This window comes from Pituophis catenifer, unplaced genomic scaffold, assembly GCF_029215685.1.
Source record: "Pituophis catenifer annectens isolate HBS135680 unplaced genomic scaffold, rPitCat1.0.hap2 SCAF_2, whole genome shotgun sequence".
Lineage (NCBI taxonomy): Eukaryota > Metazoa > Chordata > Lepidosauria > Squamata > Colubridae > Pituophis > Pituophis catenifer.
In genome coordinates, this window is record NW_027256882.1 from 84,909,407 (window position 1) to 84,926,953 (window position 17,547).

Sequence of the window (17,547 nt, forward strand, 5' to 3'; positions counted from 1 at the left end):
GCAATTCTTCTATAATAAAATTTGAGAAATGAGGCTCACCCTTTTTTCTTTAATTTTTGCACAGGAGTATACATGGCTCATTCTCTCCTATTAGCCAAGTTTCTTGTAAAGCAATTATCTCAAATTCAGAAAGGAATCTCACCAAATCACTATCAGCAAATTCTTCCCAGCCACCTTACATTCTAAGCTACAATTTATATGGGTCTCTCCAAAACAAAATATTCTGGATTGGGATGGTGAGTAGAAGATGAATATTCAGACAATTGATTTCTTTCTGAGGCTGAAACAATATTGGCAATGCTTCCTGAATATACACAATTATTATAAAATCTAGCTTTCCTCTCATTTTCTAATTGCTTAGCTTTTTTTTTTATTTGATTTATATGCCGCCCTTCTCCGGAGACTCAGGGTGGCTTACAATGCATTAAGCAATAGCCTTCATACTTTTTGTATATTTATACAAAGTCAGCTTATTGCCCCCACAAACTGGGTCCTCAATTTACCTACCTTAGAAAGGATGGAAGGCTGAGTCAACCTTGAGCCTGGTGAGATTCGAACTTACAGTAATTGCAGACAGCTGGTGTTAATCACAATGCTTTCAGTCTGCTGAGCCACCGGGCTTGAGGAAAATAGGATCAGACTGAGGGCTTACAGGAGAAAACTGCCCCAAAACAGGATTTCTGTGGCTAGAGTTGGCTTACAATTATGAATGGCTAAGTGTGGATGGAGCATCAACTTGGGGAATAGGATCAGGGTTAGGGCCTGTTCTAGGGCCAACTAATGGAAACATTTATGTTTCATTGTTTAGACTAGGGGTCTTCAACCTTAAACACTCAAAGAGCCATTTGGACCTGTTTCCCACAGAAAACACTGGGAGCCACAAAACCTGGATTGGCGTGGCCAACTCAGCATCACTCCCACCCAGTCACGCCTGCCCAGGTTTTGTGGCTCCTGGTGTTTTGTGTGGGAAATGGGTCTCTCTCTCTCTCTCTCTCTCCTCCATCTCCCTCCCTCTCATTTCTTTTTCTCTTTTTTTCCATCCCTCTCTCCTTTTTTCTTTCTTTTCTTTCTTTCTTTCTCTCTCTCTCTTTCTTTTTCTTTCCTTTCTTACTCTCCCCTTCTCTCATTTGTTTCCCTCTCTTTCCCCTCTCTAATTCTCTCTCTCCAGCTCTCTCATTTCTGTTTCCCGCTCCCCCTTCTCTCTCTCATTTGTTTCTCACTTTTTCCTCTCTCTCATTCTCTCCCTCCTTTTCTCATTTCTCTTTCTCCCTTTTCTCTCTCATTTCTCTTTCCCCTCTCATTTGTTTTTTGCTTTTTCCTCTCCTGCATTTTCTCTTTCTTTCTCTTTCTTTCTCTCTCTTTCTTTCTCTCCCCTTCTCTCTATTTCCCTCTGTTCCCTCTCTCTCATTCTCTCCTTCCAGCTCTCTCATTTCTCTCTCCCTCTCTCTTCCCCTTCTCTCTCATTTGTTTCTTTTTCGTCTCTCTCTCTCTCTCCCTCATCATTTTCTCATTTCAATCTCTTTCTCTTTCTTTCTCTCCCCCTTCTCTCTCTCATTTATTTCCCTCCCTTTTCCCTCTCATTCTCTCCCTCCAGCTCTCTCTCATTTCTCTCTCCCTCTCCCCTTCTCTCTCTCTCATTTGTTTTTCTTTTTCCTTTCTCTCATTCTCTCCCTCCATCATTTTCTCGTTTCTTTCTCTCTCTCTTCTCCCCCCTCTCCCTCTCCTCTCTCTCTTTTCTCTCTCTTTCTCCTCTCTTTCTCTCTCTGTCTCTCCTCTCTCTCTCGGAAAGCTGAGGCTGGGCCGATCTGGTGAGCTCTCCCTGGGGCTCTTTGCTACTCCTTTTCTTTCTTCTTGGCAACTTTGGAAACTTTTTGGAAATCTGAGCGAACATGAGCCACTGCGGCGGCTTCCACCTCCTTCTCTCCATGCCACCCTCTGGTCGAGCAGGGCAGCAGGAAAAGGGGGCTAGCCCCACTGAAACTTGCACGCCCACGTCAGGGATCAGGCTCAGAGAAAGCTGTAGTGCCCTCGCCAAAGTGCTTGCCCATCAGCTGGTCAACCCGCAACTCTGTGTGCCTTTGCTGCACTTTGGCCAAGTCTGGCCACTCACTTGAAGTGGGTATCACCACTCATGCGCACCTTCCCAGCCCTACAACAGCTGTCAAGGGGGTCACATGAGGAGAAGGAGGAAGCCATGGCAGTGACTTGTGCTCGCTCCTCAGCTGCGGGCCTGTCCCCCTTTCTGTCATACTCTCCTTCCGGATCCCATTCCCACCCTGCTAGCCCTCGTGTTAGCGAGGTTGGCATTCGCCATGACTGAGTTGGGCCAGCGTCTTGGGGCAGAGAGCAGGTCACATGACCGGGTTGGTAGGGAGCTGCAGGAGAGGGGTCAAAGAGCCACATGCGGCTTGGGAGCCATGGGTTGCCGATACCTGGTTTAGACTGAAGCTTGGAAGCCAATAGTAATAAGTCATCAACCAGAGACTTAACTTCCAAATAATTAGATGACTCATTGACTCACTGGATGTTCTTTTCTTTTATATAGTTTTATTTTGGAATGGAATGCCTTTATCTATTAGGGATTTTCTACTTTTAGAGACTGGACTTAGCAGCATTTCCACAGCAAAGCAGCTAGAAAGAGATAAGGTAGAAAGAGACTCAAGTTGCAGCATTGGCTGATTGCAACATAAGTCAAACCTTTTCAAGCTTGCTTAAGATCAACTGTCATTCCTACGGGAAAAGATGGCAAATTGTTGAGTTAAATCTCCCTCATCTTCCAAAAAGTCATTTGAAACAGCTATCTTTCCTTTAATTAAATCTAGGGCATTTCTTTCTCTTTATCTTCTAATCCTGACGTTAAAGCAATTCTCCATTTTACAGATAGTGGATGGTTGTGATTAGAAGCTCTAGAACTTGTGTCGCCCTCCCTCTCTGACTTGGCTCTCTTCCCAGAATTTAGCAAGGGCTTCATACAGCTGCTATAACAAGACACATATTGGCAGAATGCAGAAGCTCCTTAAAAAGTTATTAAGTCTGAAAAACATCCATGGAAAAAGAAACTGGCTAAAAGTAAGCATTATCCTTTTTAGATCTATGCCTGGTAAGAAGCCAGAAGTTTTCTGTAAGTATATTCTGTAAATATACTCATTAGAGTATATTTTACAATGAAAAAGTTGTGAAAGGGAGCATATATTGCCTGTCTGTTGTGTCATCTACCTTCATGCAAAGGAGTATCAGCAACTTAAAGCAACATCCTGTATCTCTGCAAAGTTAGTTCCTCCTCAGTGGCTCCTTTAACTGGAAACTTTTGTACAGTCCATTGAGGTCAGTTTTGAAATATAGAAGCTGCGGTTTGATTCTATCAAATAGCTTCAATAGTTTTCTATTAAAGTCTTTAACTCATCTATTTTTATTGGAATCCAGAAGTTGATTGAATATAGAAACAACTGTTTGAGCTGTTAAAAGGCAATTTTTAGCTATCAAATCCAAATCTCCTTTCAAATTACTCCTAGTCTAAGCATCTTCCTCCTCTGTATCTGCTATCAGAGCCCTTCTTCAGAGGAAGGGCAATTGCCAATAATCCACTTCCTAGGCGAATGAGGAATAAGAATGAGGAATAAGAATGATTCATGAAGAGAGGAGGGAAGACTTTCATGCAGTGTTCTTAAGCAGGAATAAGTCCTCTATTTTTGGTTGCTAGAAGTCATCAGAGTCTCGTCTTGTTTGGGATTTCCTATGCTGAATTTTATGCTTCGTCTTCCCTTTGATCTTTCTTTTCAGGTTCTTGTTTGTTCCTGGTATATAATTTTGCATCCTCAGTTAGTATTTGAAATTATGTAGAACAATCTAGGATATCAGGAAATCTTATTTCTAATTACAAAGAATTAAAAATAAAAATGAAAGGGTAATAAGGAACTGAAACCCTCCCGCCAGGAAAAATACTAAAAGTACTTTATTAAAACTACATAAAAGAACTAAAATGAATAGAAAATCAGGAGCTCTTTAAAGAGCTGTCACTCTGTCGTCATCTTGAGTGGGAGTTTATCTCCACTGCATTAGTTCTATAACAATTACAAGTAGATTACCCTACTTAAGATAAGATTTATGTTATTGACTGGAGCTAAATATTTCTTGAATATAAACTGTTTTTGAAGGCTTACTATTTAGTTTTTCTACTTAAAAATCAATATTTTTATCTCAATTTTTAAATTATTCATTAATTGTATTTCATAATTTTGTCACAAAACCTCCAGGATATTCAGAATTATAATGTTGGGTCTGGGGCTTAATACCCAAATAAACATTGGGATTCTCTGCAGACCACCTTATTATTTTTTAAAAAGTAAACAATTTCCATTTTTTCCCAATATTATTTTTCTTTCCCCTCCTACTCTTGAAGCTGGAAATAGCTTGTTATTTTAACCAGAACATTTAGATCCCTCAATAACTATTTCTTAAAAATGGGCTGTTTTCTGTTATTCCCAGATCAGCACATACCAGTTTAGCTGCTACTCACAAAATGTTATGAATTTTAACTTAACATTATTTGGACTCAAACTATGGAATTAGTTTATGGCTTATGTGACCCGATAAAATTGAACTAATTAAATCAATCATGTGGGCATAAATAGAGTGATAAAAATGATGGTCTTATAGAGCCCTTGTTTTGGGTTGTGCAGAAGTGGCTGCTAGTAAACTATGGCTCTCAACATACAATATTTTGAAATAATTCTAGACGAGGTAAAGGAAAATGTTACATTTTTGTTTTCTTTATAAAATTCTTTTCTAGATTATATAAATGATGATACAATACAATCCTCTGTAACTGAAGGTTATGGACCAAAACCCACTATGCTAGTCTACTTCAAAAATTATATAACATTGAAGAAATGGTGAAATCAAATCATTAAAAGAAAGGATGCAAAAGGAGAGACAAAATGAAATGTGAATGACAAAAATTAAAATAATTGATTAATTATTTTAAACAATTAAAATTGTTGAATTGTCCCATGGCAAGTTAGCTATGGTGAGCTGGCCATGGTGAGTTGGTCATGGTGAATTGGCGGCAGTGAGTTGGCTATGGCAAGTTCGCCGAGGTGAACATTCCAAAGTGAAAGGAAGTTGAACTTTTAAAATAAGTTAAGAGAGACAGCTTCAGTAATAAGGAATACTTTTTCTCTACATATATGTAGGTGCAAGGAGAGGATAAAGGAGTATTCGGAAAGTGATGGATAGTGTAAGAATAAAAATGACAGAAATACCCCAAAGCTTCCTGGATGATGAAATATATGGGGTTTTGTGTGTGTGGAGGGAGAATAATATATCTGCAACTTTTAAGTTAAGACAGGAGATTGCTCAAGATCCTAAGAACACCCTGATTTCTAGGAAACCAAAGAGACAAATGGGCTCAGATGGTGCAAGAATATTTAAATTTTCATTTCACTTCTGTATAGATTTGCTGACAACTATTAATTAATCTCTATATTTATTTTACTGTATGCTCTGTGAAGCAATCAAAATAGATAATCTAGCAAGCATTTAACGTAAAGAAAGATATTGATTGCTTTGTTGGAATCAAAGACAAAATCAGGAAAGAAAAGAAGGTGGAAAGTTGATAGTAATACACTTTAGCTACAGTCCCTTAAGCATGATTTCTTCAAGCCATACACAATTTAATTGCGGCCAAAAAGATCTGTGGTTAGGATGAATTAATGCTTATATAGACACAGTAATGTGTATTGAGAGTTTTGCGTCATTTTGGGCATTCAAAGAGTTGGTTTCATAGCTCCCATAATAGATTTCATGGAAAGTGCAAAAGTTACCAGTTTTATGAATTGTCACAAAGAACTACACCAGACAGTGGAATTTTTATAGTTTCTTAGGTTTCCTGGAAAGTTGTCTGCTGGGTTACGTGAACTTTCAACATATCATTAAGCCAGTTATTGAATACACCGAATCATGGAGTTGGAAACAATCTCAGAGATTGAATTCAACCTCCTGCTTAAGCAGGCTCTGTTAATGCATTTCAGAAAGATGACTATCTTGCTTTGGTTTGAAGTCCTCCGATGAAGGAGAACCATTAAGGGACAGTTCGTGTCATCAGAAAAGTAGTTATAATAGTTAATCTGAAATTATTTCTTTATAATTATATTATACTTTGGTTCTGGTTCTGTCCTCTTGGGCAACACACAAACATTTTCAGTCCCTAATATATATGACAACTTTTAGAAAACTGAAGACTCTTATATTTGCTCAGTCCTTTCTTCTGTTGGCTAAACATATTTTGTTTTTCTTACAACTTGCTTCCATATCCTACACTACCTGGATTACCCTGAATTTGCTCCAGTTTGTCAATGCCTTTTTCAGACTGAAGTTCCGAGAAATGGACATAGTATTCTGAGTGGGGCTTGGCCAAGGTAGAATGGAATAATTTATTCCCAGGGATTCCAACTGTATCAATGCATTCCAAACTAGTATTTTCCTTTTTAGTAACTGGCTCTCTTTACCCAATTTTCCACAAGTATACCCAGATTTCTTTCACATAGAATCAACTACCACCAAGTCAGCTTGCCCCGATTATATAGTGTTGATTTTATTTTTCCTCCCTAAAAACAGGAGATTGCATTTATCGTTGTTAAATTTCAGCCTGTTTTTTGACCAACTCCTCAAGCATATTTAAATAGTTTGAATCTTTTCTTTCTCTTCTAAACTGTTAGCTACTCCTAATTTTGTGTTGTCTGAAAATTTGATACCCATCTTCTCAACCCTCATGTAATTAATCCAAATATTGAACACTACAGGACCCAGAACAGCTCTGTGGCATTCTATTAATGTGAAGCCATGTTATTTCACTTATCTTTAACATACACATTAAACTAAGCCATTATCCACTGGGAAAGAAATAATTCTAAGAGAAGAAAATGAATCAATCTGTGTAATCATCTTGCAGGAGCTAACTAGGTGGTCTATTGTTTTTTCAGCTTCTTTGTAGAGGTGGCATTTGCTGTCTGTTTTGGCTTTGCATGCATTTGTTGAGCCTTCCTTGTCGATAGCTTTGTTTTTCTTTCAAATCGATACACGTGTAATTTTGGGAAGACAGATTATTGTGAAGAATATCTTAAATTATTTTAATTACTTTTTGGATTTGTTACTTTTAATTCATTTTATTTACAATAATATACTTAGTTTCTTTCCCACTGTACCAATACCTTATGTGGACCCTTTTCTTATATATTTTATAATTTTAGGAAGAAATAACTTTCTCTGATTTTAATTAAATGAGAATTGACTCAGTAGTTAGAAGTTAAAATATTGAGAGTAATCTTCTCTGTTTGTGTATGCTGCAATTCTTAATTGTTTACGAACCTATAAAACTAGATTACAGCGTGATCTGAATAGATTCCAAATGCCTTAAATTCTGATGACTCAGTGATTTTCTAGTCACAATGTGTGAAGAGCTATATAAAAATTGTGACACGCACACACTCGTTATCACGGTCCTTTGCTTTAGAATCTCTCATACTGTAGGCAGAGGTGGAGAATATAGTTCAGTTTCTAGGTTTCTGGTTGAGTTCCTGTTCAAAAAAATACAACATACTGCCTAATTAAAAGGAAGCAAGTTTAGATCATGCAATAAAAAAATTATAAGGACTGGTTTCGTCACATTGGGAGGATCATTCTTTAATAAACTGAAAGTTTACAACATGCCAGTAATTATCTTAATATGAATTCAAACTTACTTTATGAAAGTTTCTATTATATAGTGGATAATGGAAGATCTTACAGTAGTAAAACCAAAGACAAAGTTTTCCAGTGTAGGCAGTTCTAACTGATAAAAGGAAGAGGAGACACATTGACTCTCTGAAACCTAGTTTGTTGTTGTACTTGTCTATACAGTATTTGACTGAAGGAGAGAGGAGGTAGGTCACTCTCTGACACAAACTTCCCTGACGAATATCCATTTTATATCTACAAAACTATAAATTGAAGGATTTATATGAGGACATTTTATATAGCAGCTTTTACCTATCCTAAGATAATTAGAGAGTAATAGTAGTAGTTGTAGTAGTAGCAGTTTTATTTGGACATATTATCAGTATGTAGGTTATCACTTTTAGTCAGAGTTCTGTAAACTCCTACTTGTTTCACACACCCATGTTTCATATTTCAAACACCATAAAGCCTTCCTCATCATACAGACTGATGCAACAGTTAAACAAATGGGTTAACACAGTCTTTCCCAACCAAATATTATTTAGACATATGAGGATTGCAATTCCCAGAATTTCTTGCCAGCATTACTGAAAATGCACAATGTTATTAAAGCTGAGGTGTGCAAAGGTTGATTAAAAATTCAATTAGTTGTCACTGAAAACATGGCTTAAAGTTCTGGTTGAGAACTGGCTTAAAAAAACGTGGCTTAAAGTTGGTAGATACCATTAAAAATATTCAGATGGTAAATTGGAACCTGATAGCTCACTTAATGGTAGTTATAAAAGAAAAATGTCTATAAAGGAAAAAATAAAATATTTATTTTAATTTTTTTTTTTAAAAACCCACTCACTCTCAGTGATACTGGGCAGCTTACAAAAATGTGTATGTTATGTTTACTAATAGTACTGTCTTTTTGTTACTTTAAACATGTTTTAAACGATGCTGATGAGATTACTGGAGTAAACTATATGTGGTATTTACACTGTATGTTTGTATAAATGTGATTTGAAGTGAAGGAACGGATGTTTAAAGAACACTTCAAGTTTTTATTTCAGCGCTATGAAAGGAGTGATTGTGATTAATGTTTTTATTGACCTACTCTGATCCACCAACAGCAAAACTTTGGATCTTAAAAGTCATACTTAAATTATATTCTGATTAGAGTGCTGCCGTTGCACTCCCTTTGGAGTGGAGTGTATCAGCTCCATTGATGCTTGTGGAGAGTATAAGATATGGCGTCTTTTCCATTTCACTATCTAGGCATGGAGAGCATCTCACTACAGGATAATGCCAGCTATACTAGTTGTCTATTCATTTTTGTATGCAGTACTGCTTTTTAAAAATTCCTTTAGTATTATTCTGCCCCAGCTCCGGATCCCAAGGAGTGTGACACAAAGCTCCAAAAACTCCATTTAATACAAACAGACCCCTTTCAAAATGCAGGCTTTCAGTGCAAATGTCCTTATCAGCCTGCTATGAATTACAGAGAATAAACAAAGTCCGACAAGAGTTGGCAACCAGCCCAGAAACCACGATATAACAAGAAACTCACTCTCAGAATGCTCTGCGTAGTAATTAAACATTGTTTACAGCAGTGTGTGCTATCTGTGAGCGAACTTAAATAGGCTAAGGGAATGGCCAATTAGCCCCAAGCCTTACTCTCGAGGAGACCTCCTACTGAGTAGCTACTCCTGCCTTTTGGCAGCCCTGCGTGCTCGAGCATTGAGAAGAGGCTCCTCTACTTCATCCTCTTCACTTGAAGGAGCCTCTGGAGGTTCTGAAGGCCCCGGCTGAGTCTCTGCCTCTGGCACCACATCTTCTTCAGCCTCCTTGCTGTCCGACTCGAGCGCTGGCTGACAGGCTGCTGGCGCAACTCCCTACCAGCCTCCTCATCGTCGGGATCAGCCACAATCTGTGCAGGCTGCTGGCGGGCCACAACAAGTATATTAGGACTTAGTGGATGTTTGAACATAGATGAGACTGGGTTTTTTTTTTTAATGTTCAATATTTTTCCATAAATATGACCTAACTAATATATGATCTGTTCTCCATAGAAATCTTAAAACTGGGTAAAGAAAATCCAATTAAATGAATCAAAAATATATTGTTCATAAATAGAGGAAAACTATCCAAAGCTGCATATTTGTACGTAGTAAAAAAAAACAAAAAACAGGTGAACCTTTGCTTTCAATAACAAGTGTGCTCCCTTCCCCCGGACAGCAATAATTGGAACTAAATGTTTCCAATAACTGTTGATCAGTCCTGTGCAAATATTGGTTTAGTTTAGAGGAATTTCAGCCCATTCTTTCTTACAGAACAGCTTCGAGAATCAGGAATGCTGGTGGATTTCTTCGAGTTATTAAATGTCTTCTGTTTTAATAATTCTTTGCTTGTCCTTCATAGATGTTTGGGCAACAAAATAGGATCATATATTACAACTCATTAGACACATCCTCAACCTATGACCACAATTGGGTTCAGAACTTTAATCGCTAAGTGACGCAGTTGTTAAATGTGTCTGATTTTATTAGCTTTTTTCCTCCATGAACATTAAGCAAATCTGGCTTCCCCCTTTGACTTTATTTGTCGTGGAATGGCAATCACATGATCCTGAGATGCATGTTGGTTGCTAAACACTTGACTGCAATAACACTGCACTGTTGTAAGTGTGAGGACCAATCATAAGTAACTTTTCAGTGACTTTAAAAGGTCACTGAACAAATGGTCATAAAGTTGACGACTACCTGTATATTACCTGAGGACAGTAATTATCTAAAGCCAAGGAGACAATTTCAAATGTTTTCTTTTTTTTAGGTTTGTAAACCTTTTTTAGGTTTGTACTAATTTGGAGATTACATAACATAACTTGAATTCATGTTGTTGCCTGTTATATGATACTGGACCAGTTTCCTCTTAATTTACTTTGATGTGGAAGGATATTAATCTACTAAGAAAAAGAAGAGAAGATATAATTAACATTGCATTATCTCTACCATAAAGCATGATGGCCTCTGGAACTTTTGACTCATGTCTGTAAGAAAAGAACAGAATTACTTATGATCTCTAAGCCTAAAGGATGGGACAGTAACTCTAGCAGCACAGAGGACTATTGTAGCATGGATATATTCATAACATGAAAGGTAGGAGATCTCAAATGTCCCCCTCCTGGCTCTACACTCAATGTTGCTCTGACTCTTGTTGTGGTTTAGTGGCTTAGTGATTACTCTTGGTACCACCTCTTCCAAGGAGACATCTCTCCTGCTGTTTTCCCTGTATCAGTGGCACGTGAGAAAGACTGGGCTCCCATGAACTGTACTGCTCTCCTGGTAATTACAAAGTAAAAATAAGATCAGATAATTGTAGTAGTACCACTCCTAGCTATACAGTGTGGAGCTGTGTGATTAAGATATTAATCTTCTTCCTCTCCAACACTTTGGAAGATAGATCAAACTCACAAGTGATAAATAAAACCAAACTTTATTTAAAAATAATCAAATGTGAAAGCCTTGTTTAATTTTAAACATTAACATGCAAATAATCAAAGTTAAATGATCATATATGCTGAACGGCTTCACAACTATTAATTTTCAGCCAAAGAATATACAACCATGTGCTGCAGCTGCCAAAAAGCCAATGCAGTCCTAGGCTGCATCAACAGGGGAATAGTATCAAGATCATGTGAAGTATTAGTACCGCTATATACCGCCGTGGTGAGACCACACTTGGAATACAGCATCCAGTTCTGGTCACCATGACACAAAAATGATATTGAACTCTAGAAAGAGTTCTGAGAAAAGCAACAAAGATGATTATGAGGCTGGAGGCTAAAACATATGAAGAATGGTTGCAGGAACTGGGTATTTCTAATGAAAAGAAGGACTGGAATGACATGATAGCAGTTTTCCAATATTTGATAGTCTGTCACAAAGATGAGGGGGGCAATCTATTCTTTCCGACCGAGATGATGGGGGCAGGTCTTAGTCCCATTGTGTGGGATGAGTTTGAGCCTGTGACTCCTGAGGAAGTGGACAAGGCTGTAGGAACGATGAGTTCCTCCACTTGTTTGTTGGACCCGTGCCCCTCCTGGCTGGTTTTGGCCAGCAGGGAGGTGACACGAAGCTGGCTCCAGGCTTTAGTTAACACGTCCTTGAGGGAAGGGGCCTTCCCGCAACCATTAAAGGAAGCGGTTGTAAGGCCCCTCCTCAAGAAGCCTTCCCTGAATCCAGCAGAATTAAAGAACTTTTGTCCAGTCTGGGTGAGATCATCCGACGACATGGGTTGAGATATCAGCAATACACGGATGATACCCAGCTGTATATCTTTACCCCGCATCAATTCAGTGATACGGTGGATGTGATGTGCCGGTGCCTGAAGGCTCTGAGGGTCTGGATGGGAGTCAACAGGCTCAGACTTAACCCAGACAAGACCAAGTGGCTGTGGGTATTGCCTCCTAAAGACTATGTCGATTGTCCATCCTTGGTTCTGGGAGGGGAGAAATTGTCACCCTCAGAACGGGCTCATAATTTGGATGTCCTCCGAGACTCACAGCTAAGATTAGAGCAACATCTGACTGCTGTGCTAGGGGGACCTTTGCACAGGTTCACCTGGTGCACCAATTGCGACCCTACTTGAATCGGGAGGCTCTCCTCACAGTCACTCATGCCCTTGTCACCTCACAGTTAGATTATTGCAACGTGCTCTACATAGAGCTACCCTTGAAAAGTGTTCGAAGACTACAGTTGGTCCAGAATGCAGCCGCGCGAGCTGTCGTGGGTGTACCTAGGTACACCCACATTATACCAATTCTCTGCGAGCTGCACTGGCTCCCAATTGGTCTCCGATCACAATTCAAGGTGTTGGTTATTACCTTTAAAGCTACCTACATGGCTCAGGGCCAGGTTATCTTCGAGACCGCTTTCTGCCGCATAGCTCCCAGTGACCGGTAAGATCCCACGGAGTTGGTCTCCTCCGGGTCCTGTCAGCTAAATAATGTTGGCTGGCGGGCCCGCGGGGGAAGGCCTTCTCTGTGGCTGCCCCAGCTCTCTGGAACCAGTTACCTCCTGAGGTCCGGACCATCCCCACCCTATTGGCCTTCCGAAAAGCGGGTGAAGACCTGGCTTTTCCGGCAGGCCTGGGGCCGTTGATCTCACTCTTGTGATCTGGCGAGATCCGGCCATGAATGGTGTGAATGAGTTTTTAATGTTTTTAATGTTTTTTAATTTTTCAATGTCTTTTTATAATGATTTTTTAAATGTATTATGAGCCGCCCTGAGTCTTCGGAGAGGGGCGGCATATAAATTTAATTAATTTAATTTAATTTAATTAATTAAATTTAATTTAAAGCATCTTTATTATTATTATTATTATTATTATTATTATTATTATTATTATTATTATTTTATTTTTAAAAGTAAAACAATGGACATTGCTCAATGTCTCTGGTTTCTAAAAAGCATCTTGATGGCAAGACAAGAAGTAACAGATGGAAACTTATCAAAGAGAGATCCAACCTAGAACTAAGGAGAAATGTCCTGACAGCAAGAACAATTAATAGGTGGAATAGTTACATTTAGAAGCTATGTGTGCTCCAACATTGGAGGTTTTTAAGAAGAGATTGGACAGTCATTTGTCCAGAATGGTACATGGTCTCCTGCTTAATCAGTGGGTTGGATTAAATGACCTCCAAGATACCTTCCAACTATGTTATTCTGTGGTCTAAGCCAGTTCCAGTAGGACAGGTGATAAAGGTGTTGTTGCATAGATAGCTTAAATCCTTGTATCCTGCATCCTGGATAACAGAAAACAGATCCGTTGCAGTTTATCTGATCCTTACTTAAAATGTAATACCTGGAAATGGACATAGTACCTGGGGTAGGGTCTGATCAATACAAAATATAGTAGAAATACTTCTTCCTATTCTTTGGAAGCTACACCTCAATAGTGCAACTTAAAATTGCATTTGGCTATTTTAGCCATATTGCTGCTGATCCATATTTAGATTGTGACCAACTACTACTCTAAGCAATTTTTCACACATTTTATTACCAGGCCAAGTACTGCTCTTCCTGTAAATGTGCATTTGATTTTTCCCCATTACATTTGATTCTGTTAAATTTAATTCTGTTATATTTAGCCAATTATAATTTTGAATCTTGTGTTTTTAGAATATTAGCTGTTCCATCCAGTTTTGCATCATCTGATAAGCTTTTAATCCACCTCTTTCTCTGAATCCTTACAGAAAGTGTTGAAAGGTACTTGGCTCAGAACCAAGATCTATGTCATCTCATGCCAGATTTAGGGGAAAACCACTTTTCAACAATTTAAGTATGTTTTTTTAAGCAACTTGTGGATCCATCCAATTATATGCTATCCAGGTAATATTTAACTATTGTGTTAAATCAAAATGTTGCTATTTGGTATAATGTTTTGCTGAATTGCAACAGGCTATGTCTACACTAGTCCCAGATCCTACTAAGGAAATTATCTGATGAAAAATGTAATAAGATTAGCCTGACAAGACCTGTTCTTGACAAAACCATCACAGATACTAGCTATTATTGGATTATTTTCAAGCTGTTTACAAACCAACCACTTTCTAATCTTTTCTGTAATTCCCTAGATCCTTCTTACCTTGCATTTGTCATCCTCTAGTTATCTGGCATGTCATCAATTCATGAGTTTTTCTTAGATGGATTGGATCAGCAAGACTGAAGCTCTTGGAGATGTGAATCCCTTCAAGGTCAATACATACTCCCTGACTACATTTCTATCAAACACAGGCCACAATCTCTCTCCCATCAGCGCTTCAGGACTGTTCCATGGACACATATCCTCTTTTCATAGAAGAGTGAGGATCTCATTGTTGGAATGTAAAGACTGCCTGCAAATTAAACCTGGGGAGCACGAAGCTTCAGCTTACTGGAAAAAAACAGAAAGTTCATTTGAAAATAAATGAAACAACAACAACAACAACAATCCAGCTAATTCTAAAGGATAAATCAAAGCCTGGTATCAAGTAGCTTTTCTCTTCTTAATCAGTTGGTACACCATATACACCAGTGGTCGGTTTCAAAAATTTCTACTACCGGTTCTGTGGGTGTGGCTTGGTGGGTGTGGCAGGGGAAGGATACTGTAAAATCTCCATTCCCATCCCACTCCAGGAGAAGGTTACTGCAAAATCCCCATTTCCTCCCAATCAGCTAGGACTTGGGAGGCAGGGGATAGATGGGGGCGGGGCCAGTCAGAATTTTTACTACCGGTTCTCCGAACTACTCAAAATTTCCACTCCTGGTTCTCCAGAACTGGTCAGAACCTGCTGAAACCCACCTCTGATATACACATTCTGCTTGGTGTCTAACTCTGAAAAATGCCTTATGACATGACAGAATTAGACAAGTGGTGCACCTGGCTTTTATATTCTAGAAAGTGATAAATATACTACTAAACCATTCTCTAAAAAGGAAGTAGTTATAATATTATTACTGTGAGTAAAGTGATTTCTTTTGTCAGTTGTGTTCCGTTGTACATATCACTGAAACTTCTAGCTGTTTATTTCTGAAAAAGCCAAAAGCAAAGCAAGTATGGGTTGGCCAATTTAGATCTGTTTTCTGTTTGTAGCTTTATTTATTTATTTACATACATACATACATACATACATACAGCTTTAATTTGGATGACTCTGGGAAAACCAATACAAAATGAATATTTCCATACCTTACAAACAACCATCACGATTATAATAAGATTTTGGGTGGGTGGAACACACAAAGCAGACCAGAAATAAGCAGTAAACTACAAACCAGTCATGTTTTGCCATTTGTTAAGTCACAGTTGCAACCAGAAAGCCAACAACGTCTTGCTTTCAGATTGTATGTGACTTCCCTAAAAAACTCTCAAGGTTTATTCATTGAATAATACACCAAAACAATACCACTTAGCTAAATTCAGTCATTTTACAATTTAGCTGAACTCTGTCACTGTCCAAAAAAGTTGTGACAAAAGGCCTGTCCACATTCTCCCTTCTTTGATTTTATCTTCACTGGGAGAATCCTACTTATGCAACCAATATTTTGCCTCCAGGTGTTTAAACATTTGCAATAACTGACATAATGAATCAGCAGCTCTTCAAACTACATGTCGTGGGGCAGAGAATTTCAATACAATGTTGAATTAAGATAATTGTGGAAAAAAAATGCTACAAAGAAATGGTGAGGTCAGCCTGTACTTCCTTGAAAACAGCCAAAACCAATTACAGGTAGTCCTTGATTTACAACAGTTCATTTAATGACTGTTTGAAGTTACAACATAATTGAAAAAAGTGACTTATGGCCATTTTTCATATTTATGACCACTACAGCATCCTCATGGTCATGTGATCAAATTTTGGATGCTTGGCAACTGGTTCATATTTATGTCAGTTGCAGTGTCCCAAGATCCGGTGATCACCTTTTGGGAACTTCTGACAAGTAAAGTCAATGGGGAAGCCAGATTCACTTAATTTACTAATTTAAAGTTAGTAATATTACTAATTTAAGCACTTCAATGATTCAACTTAACAACTATGGCCAGAAAGTTTGTAAAATGGGCCCAGATTCACTTAATGACTGCTTCACTTAGCAATGGAAATTGTGCTCGTAAATCGAGGACTATCTGATATTTTTTATCCTTTAGTTAATTTTTTTTTAATCCAGTCAATTAGGGCTTGTGGGTCTGTAACAAAGTAGGATTGAATTATCATAAGTGAATGTTCTCTGGCTTTGAATCAAGCACTTCAGGCAGCAGATTTAGCAGAAAATACAAAATTATTTTATATAAGACCATTTCAAGAGTAGCTAGAATCTCAAAAACGTTAATTCAGTAACCATATAATAACTCTGTCTTGGATTTAGTCTAAAAATGCAACTTGGATTGCATTTTTTGGATTGCTGCTTAGATTGCAGTCTTGGATTTAGTCTAAAAATGCAACTGCCCTTTCAATTAGATGGTTTAGATCGATGTTTCTCAACCCTGGCAACTTTAAGACAAGTGGCCTTTAATTCTCAGAATTCCCCAGTCAGCTTTGCTTTCCTGACTGGGGAATTCTAGGAGTTGAAGTCCACCTGTCTTAAAGTTGCCAAGGTTGGGAAACACTGGTTAGATGAAATGAACTGAGGATATCCAGTCCCTCACTTTGACCTCTTTGCTGCTAGGTCAACCAATCTTTGACTTTCAAACAAGGAAATCAGTCAGGCTGAAACTGAACAGAAGCGGTTAACAGGGCAATATTTTGTTGCGGTATTCCAATCCTAACTCTGGGGATAAGCAAGCATAATCTTTACATGGTCTCTTAGAGATTAGGCCTCTGATTAGGCTGGAATTTCATTTGCACCCTTGGAGCAAAGTGTCTCTTCAAGTCAGAAACCACAGCAATTTTCCAGCTCTACTTAAGCTCCTCTTGATAATTACAGCCATGTACCTGCTTCCATGCACTGGAAGCACTGTGCCACCATCTGGCACCAAGCCCAAGTTATTTCTAAGAAAACTGACACTGTTGAACAGCTATAGTAGTATACTCACCCTAAAGAAACCCATCTACTAGCAGCTGCAGGGCAAACAAAACCCAACCTCTGCACATTTATTGTCGAAAACCACTATTTACCGTACTTTCTTATCCTTAATTCTACAAGGAACTGAAATCTGTGCCAACTTGTACCAACAGCATAACATGTCATGTAAAATGATAAAACATTATTATTACCTGCCTGCAAATTTATGACACAATTACTAAGTCTTAGAGAGCTTGTAGTTGAACTATAAAGGCTTTCCTTGTTAGAACCTCCTCTCAAGGGACATCTG

General features: G+C 38.4%; 1 protein-coding gene across 2 annotated transcripts in view; it reads right to left on the reverse strand.

Moving 5' to 3' along the window:
* Positions 1 to 14,606: 14,606 nt before the first annotated feature.
* The window catches only part of HEMK1 (HemK methyltransferase 1, mitochondrial release factors N(5)-glutamine), a 52,625-nt gene continuing 49,684 nt past the window's right edge, over positions 14,607 to 17,547 (reverse strand). For both annotated transcript variants that reach the window (XM_070933716.1, XM_070933715.1), the window contains exon 12: positions 14,607 to 14,631. The gene's annotated coding sequence lies outside the window, so the exon portion shown is untranslated. The remainder of the gene's footprint in view (positions 14,632 to 17,547) is intronic.